The sequence below is a fragment of the Epinephelus moara genome, unplaced genomic scaffold, assembly GCF_006386435.1.
Source record: "Epinephelus moara isolate mb unplaced genomic scaffold, YSFRI_EMoa_1.0 scaffold982, whole genome shotgun sequence".
Classification (NCBI taxonomy): domain Eukaryota; kingdom Metazoa; phylum Chordata; class Actinopteri; order Perciformes; family Serranidae; genus Epinephelus; species Epinephelus moara.
Window position 1 is genome coordinate 24,246 of NW_026082963.1, and position 7,608 is coordinate 31,853.

Consider the following 7,608-nt stretch of genomic DNA (forward strand, 5'->3'; position numbering starts at 1 on the left):
CGTGTGCCAGCCATCCTGTACAGATCTATGATGTTCATACCACAGCTGTTCATCTTGAAGTGGCCCAACTTAGCCTTCTCTTTGTTGAACTTCTCGATGTTCTTAGCTAGCAGCCATAACTTGCACTCGGTCAGAGAACCATTCAACCCCGAACCTAAGCTCTTGAGCATGTCTTTGTACATCTCCAAATACCGTACGATCTCGAACTGGAAGAACGGCACTAGATCTTCGGTCAGGGTCCTGCTCACAAAGAGCCCGTGCCAGGAGCGTAGTAAACGAGAACACTGGGTCTGGGTTGTGGAGTCGAGACCCTTTGCGTAGTTTGAGTCTGCGTAGAAATGTACACGTTGCTNCCGTGCCAGGAGCGTAGTAAACGAGAACACTGGGTCTGGGTTGTGGAGTCGAGACCCTTTGCGTAGTTTGAGTCTGCGTAGAAATGTACACGTTGCTCTATGACACGCACGTCGAACTCGGCATTGAACACATACAGCAGTTCTATGTTGTTTTCGTACAACAGTTGGATCGTTTTCTCCAGGAGTGCAAGCTCCCCAGACCATGGGTATATCATAATCCTTTTCATGTCATCTATACCTGCACCCTTGGCCAGTTCGTGATCTGCTTGGGGGTAATGGTTGTGTACCACCTTACATTTGTTATAAAGAACCATCAGCTTCTTCCTGTGGTGGTCAGGTGAGGTCTTGGGTATGTGGGTGTTGAGGATAACGAGAGATACGCACGTAATGTCATGCTGCTGTCCTGGCATATCAGGGGCAAGAGCGGGGATAGACACACGTTTACCTTGTTGAATATGTGTCTTGCCCTTGTTTTGAGCTTGGACCAACCTGGTCCTGTACTCTGTCATATCGGCCACCGTGCGTTCAGTGCAGTAGGGGAACCTGTATGCAAAGGACTCGCATTGCAGGGATGTATCGCGGTATGATTTGTCAAACACAGTCTCAATGTCCAGACATGCAGCTTTGTAGAAATGAGGCATGTGCTTACTGTCAAACAACCTGGCCTCTGCTTCAGATTTATCATGATCATAAATTAGGTCGGACGCCTTAATGACTCCATTGAGCTTGTTTGCGGGTATAAAATATACCCTACCAAACATAACGCCGGAACATAGTGCTGGTGTGTTGCCATCCCGGGCGATGTAGTAGCCCTTGTCTGGGCAGAAATCTCCAAACGTCAGCGCGCCCCTTACGGTTTCCATGTACTTCTTGGCTAGTGATATACATCTGAGCGGGAAGACCTGGGCGTGTACATTGCGCTTGATGTCATCGTGGAGAACCTGGATATGAACAGGCTCCGCTGCAAAATGTCGCGACCATGTTTTCCGTATATGCTCCCATGTCTCTAACTCTGCATCCTGATCGGTACTCACATCCAGGTTGTAACCCACGACAGGTGATATACCTGTAATAGTAAAGTGTACAGTACTATATACACTTCTATCACGGGCCTGTAACACCAGACCCCTGCATAAGAGTGATTCGTCCAGTCTATGAAACATTATAGATTTGATCATCACCGCAACCAGGTTGGGTTCAAGTGCAACATTGACTACCCTATGTTCAGGGTAGATAGTCGGAAAGAATTCTACGAAAGTCAGTGCTTTGTCCATGGTGCAGGGTCGTGCGCAAGGGTATGTCACCTTTCCCCCTGTCCAGCTGCGACCATTACACGAGTTAACTTCCTGACCGATCTGTGAAGCGATTGTTCTGGACCGTCTATCAAATATAAGCAGCAGGCACATAGCATGGTTAGAGAGGAATCGTCCAACCGGAACATGACTGAAGCACACTGTAGAAAAGTCCGACCGTGACTGTCAGAACGTCCAACCGGAACTTGACTGTCAGAACGTCCAACCTGAACTTGACTGGAGCTCATGTTAGGAAAGTCCGACTGTGACTGTGAGAACGTCCAACCGGAACTTGACTGTCAGAACGTCCAACCTGAACTTGACTGGAGCTCATGTTAGGAAAGTCCGACCGTGACTGTCAGAACGTCCAACCGGAACTAGACTGTCAGAACGTCCAACCGGAACTTGACTGAAGCACATTGTAGGAAAGACCAACCGGGACTGTTAGAACATCCAACCAGAACTTGACTGTCAGAACGTCCAACCTGAACTTGACTGAAGCACATTGTAGGAAAGACCAACCGGGACTGTCAGAACATCCAACCGGAACTTGACTGTCAGAACGTCCAACCTGAACTTGACTGAAGCACATTGTAGGTAAGACCAACCGGGACTGTCAGAACATCCAACCGGAACTTGACTGTCAGAACATCCAACCTGAACTTGACTGTCGGAACGTCCAACCTGAACTTGACTGAAGCACATTGTAGGAAAGACCAACCGGGACTGTCAGAACGTCCAACCGGAACTTGACTGTCAGAACGTCCAACCTGAACTTGACTGAAGTACATTGTAGGAAAGTCCCACCGGGACTGTCAGACCATCCGACCGGAACTTGACTGAAGCTCATGGTAGGAAGTGAGCACCAAGGAATCTGTGACAGTGTAACATGTGCATACGAGGGTTAGTGTGAGTCTGTGTTACATTCACAAAGGTGACATCCGGCTTCTCAGGCTACATAGCGCCATGGCTGCTACTAAAAGGGGTGGTGTGCACGTGTCACATGTACATGAGTGCCAGTTGCCTTACAGAGAGGCTAATACAGCTGTGGTTGAAAGGATCAAGGTGCCGTCCAATAGGATGGCGTTATTCCTAGCAGTCAAAGGTGACATCTTCCTAGACTCTCCATCTGACGAGTTGTCATTTGGTGCGTTATCGCCACATGACAGAGCGACCTTTCAATTTCTGCTATACTTGACCTACTGCTGTAAGGGGGAGTTTCTACAAGTGACCCTGGAGAATCCCGATTTCTGCAGCATGTCACCGCCAATCAGAGAGGACTTTGCACACGGGCGCCTTTTTTGTTTCATCCTAGACATGAACACTGAAGAGGCATGTGAAACAAACACCCGGCCCTCTTTAACAACAACAACAGATACATCCTATGAGGATGACTACGTATCCGGAACTCAATTGGTCGGTCTTATGAACATGACCGTAAACATGGACGTGTTCAGTGAGGACAGGCGGTCCCACACGGCTTCTGATACACAAGCTAACGAAATGCTGAATGAAGCATTTAATGCGTTCATGCGACTACAGTTGGTTAGGAAACGCGCCACGTCTCTGAATAACGCAATGATAGTCATGAGAGACAGCAAAGACGAACTTGGTTCAATGTTCGATTGGGTAGACATTCGTGGTGATACACTGAATTCAAACAAGGTGGACAGGAAGAAAGTAAAGGAACTGCAGGGTTCCATGTACACACCTGCATGCAGGCAGTTAGTGACCATACCCGAGTCTATAACGGACCTGACTCTCAAGGGTCTCGAAAACTCTATAGGTACGATTACAGATACTTCAAGTGAAGGAGAAGGCAAGCCTCTGTTTCTGTCACTTATGTCAAAACTCATGGACGGACAGTGGGATAACCACAAGGTCATACACACCGGGTATAATGTGAATATGGAAGAGGATATGCGATTCGTGGACAGACTGAAGGCTTTCACCAATGAGCTTAGTTCCTCTGGAAGTGTAGACGTCGATGTCAGAGGACTGTTGGTGTTCAGGTACTGCCTGGATAAACTCATTGAGAAGGACAACCCTAATCGTTTTATCACATCTCTGCTCCACAGGCATGTGCCTATCACAAAGGACCGCCTTGACAAGGTGTTATGTGACATACAGCGCAATCGTAGGACACGGGCGTTGGCTTCTCTGCTGAACGGTGGCCGGTGCTATTGTGGGCATAGGGCCACTAGCAGTGAGCGGTGCTGCAGAGGTGATTGTCAGACAGCATATTGTTGTTTCTACAACATGTCCGAGCAACACCCTTTCAACGTCTGTAAAGATGACCACAGCTACTATTTTGCACACTTATACCCTCATCTGGGTAAGCTGGAGCGCCTGAGCAAAGAGATGAAAACTAAGTACAGAGGACGCAGACAGTTCGAGAGTATAGCCGATATGGTGTTCAACATCCTGGTCAGACACAGGTTCAGTGAGACCGACTCCCTGTATGACGGTCTAGGCCGGGTAATAGATGAGAAACTGGGTCACTCTACTCTTTCCCTCGGTCATAGCTTTGCCACGATCCACGAAGTGATGTACCTTGACCCGGGTAACGGCAATGGGTACACAGACCAGCCTGCAGCTCTGAATCCTGTGAAGGTGTACGACCACGCATTGGTACGATACCTGTTCTGTGACAGCCTGCAGGTGGGTAGGTTGTTTCAAGCGTCTACCACGTTTAACTACATTATTGCCAACACTGCTCCCAGGTATACAATTGAACGGGTTATGTTGTTCAACATAACTGGACCGGGTGAAGGAAAGAGTTATGCAAATAATGTACTGAACTACCAGCTCAAGAGAGTGAAAGGCTGCATAGAAACACTCACGTCTTTCACGCCACAGGCCTTCAAGTACAAGCAAAAAAGGACCGCGTGTGTGGTCATGATAGATGATGCACATATAACACATGAGAAGAACATTAAGGCCGTAGACAGAGAGTCTAATGTCATCCCTAACACATTCAAGAACCTGCTAGACACTAGCGTGTTGGAGAGTGATGTTGTGACTAGAGATGTGAACAGCGGCAAGGTGGACACCGTCAAGTATCATGCCGTACACAATTGCGGCTTTGTATGGAACACCAACACCATGGGATTTGTGAGTGACGCATGGGCCGACCGATGTGTTATCATGGAATCGGAGTTCCCGGGACGCGTGGCTCGCACCCGTAGCAGCATGCAAATAAAGGACACGGTGGAGAAACTCAAGATGGAGCGTATAGCAGCTGTATGTCTGTACAGACAGAACCTAATCCAGTCAGCTACGATGATTGCAGAGTCTGAGCTCATGCAGTTCGGTGTGCGGTTTGACGCCGCGCGGGATGCGTGTGTCACTGCATTATATGCCACCCACATCGTGTGCACAGGTGCCGTCAGCCGCAGGGTCTCCTTCTGCATAAATCAGCTGGTGTTTGCTGAAGCCATGAAGCTCGCATGTCATTTTGTATTCGACATTTGGATTCCTCCGTGGACCAGGATCCCGGATGAGACCATGTACCCCGACCTGAAAGGATACATGAAGCAACTGAACAGAAATAGACTGGATGCTTTGGATAAGCTTTCCTTTGGACAGATCTGCCTTGAAACCAATGCTGTCTACAAACTCTGCACAGCGGCCTGTCTCCCTGATATATGCCCCCGTGTTGTCAACACACAGGGTCGCTTTGCTTGCAAGGTACTAGGGTACATTCTAACCCAAATCCACGGGCAGCAGCTAAAGACTCATTTGAAGGATGGTCACCTATGTGTTTCAGGCATAGCCACAATGTACTTTTCCGACCAGGAGATCAAGGGTGGTGTCGACGTGGCACATGAGATGCTGATATTGTGCTCCACTTGCAAGGTCCCAGCTCGTGAGAGTGAGACGTGTATGATAAAGAGCTACAAGTTGTGTACATACAGATACGCAACAAACCAGGCTGTTCAACATGTCAGGAGGAGAGGTCACTCAAATCCGTTGAAGAGAGTCGGGTCGCTCACTATCCCACTGGAAGCGGTGTATGACATGTTGGCTCTATATGCACCTGGTTCCCATGCCGGTTTCTGGGACCAGGTGGGTACCGCCATGGTCGAAGCATACGGAAGGGGGGACTTTGAACACCTCAACGCATTCGGTCATTGTGCAGATGGCACCGATGACCAATCGCGTACGCGTATACTTACATTCACACTGGACTTCAATGAAGACCCTGTGCGCTCTGTGATACTCGAAGCTACTGCTACCATCGAGCCTTTAAACGACATTACATTCAACAGGTGTACGTTGGGAGGGGAAATGTTCCAATGTTCGGCGCCTGTGTATTACGGAGGTGTGATTGCACAGATCATGGCTGGGAATGCTCCCAGCGATGCCTATAATGACAGGCATATAATGGAATCTAAGCGTGGTCCTACGGGCACCTTCCACGGACCGCGGCTGAGCGTGTACTCAACCGAATACACCGGTGTGCCCGTTAAGAACATGAGTTCGTTTTGTACCACGCGTACCGTTTATCACCAGGACACAATGTGTTTGACAGTTAACCATGATAGCCGCGGTTACGTGTCTGCACTGGAGGAGGACTGGGAGTGGAAGGATGCGGTGGACGTGTTTAACAGCGTGCACCACCCTTGTGTGTTTACGGTGGATATGCTGAAACGGGACTATGCTGCTACCATGATGGCTACAAAGGGCGAGTTGGCAACGGCGCGACCTCGAGAATCTGAGAATCTAAGAACTGTGATAAGGATCTTACGTGAGTCCGATGGACAAGTAGCACTTGCCCTACGAAAGGGCATGGTACGCAATCGCATACAAGACTGTAATCAAACGCGTACCAGAGTGGATCCCATGGGAAACGTCTGGGGTAAACGGATGCGCACAACCAGAGGGGATGGTGTTAGAACTACGAAGAGGTTCAAATGTGTCATGCCGGAGGATTAGGAGTGAATAGTAGTTTGTAGTGATTACTATATGATGTACATAGATATTAAACGTGTTACGGGTCACATGCATGCCCAGCTACATTCATGTATACGCAAAACGTTGATGATGCCAAGTATGGCCATCCTTGTGTAATAAAGACAAATGAACCACTTTGACCATTGGTGTTTTATTGACATGCACGCACATACCATACACAACACATTATAGGCAGTGGTGCTATGGGCTGTCATTTATGCTTATACATGCTGATACAACCCATCCACGGCTTGATCTACCAATACTCGTCATATCAAGGCTCTCCTTTTACGTAGTCTTTGATACACTGTGGAACAGCTGTGTCCTTATCGAGCACTTGAAGGTATTCCTTGTTCCCGGTTATTACACGCCTGCACCTCTCTTGCAGTGTTGCACAGGGTCTAGTTGCAAATGTCATATGCTCCACTGTGATCATGTGTTGAATGATATCCTTCATAGTGGGAAAGCATATGGGAGGGCCTGTGTTGTTAGTCAACGTAAACCCTGAACTGTCAAATGTTACTTTGTACACCTTGTCTTGTGCCGTCACAATTTCGAAAAGGTACCCGTGTAGGTCGTCATTTATGTTACATACGGTTGCAACTGGATTCCGTTGGTGAGCTTCCTGCTGTTGCAAGTTGTCTATCATTTCCTTGCGTTCCCGTGAACCCTGGGTACACCTCATGCGTCCCCACCATGCACCGCCGAGTTGCTCTAGCATCCCATGCATCTCTTCTACTACCCGTGTGCCAGAAAACCGTTGTTTGCCTTCGGCCATGTAGTATGGTTTAGCTAGAAGGTAGCCACCCTCTACTTCTTCGACGACATCTTTTAGCATAACGATAGGGTTGTCATACGCCCATTGTACAAAGGCTGTGCATCTGTAACGACCTTTGTGTATGTTTATACCGAATGTAATGATAGTATCCTGAGTGTATTTCACCATACCCGAGCACACACCTCCTATCATAGTTCCAAGGTATTCTGTGATGACAACGGCCCCAGTT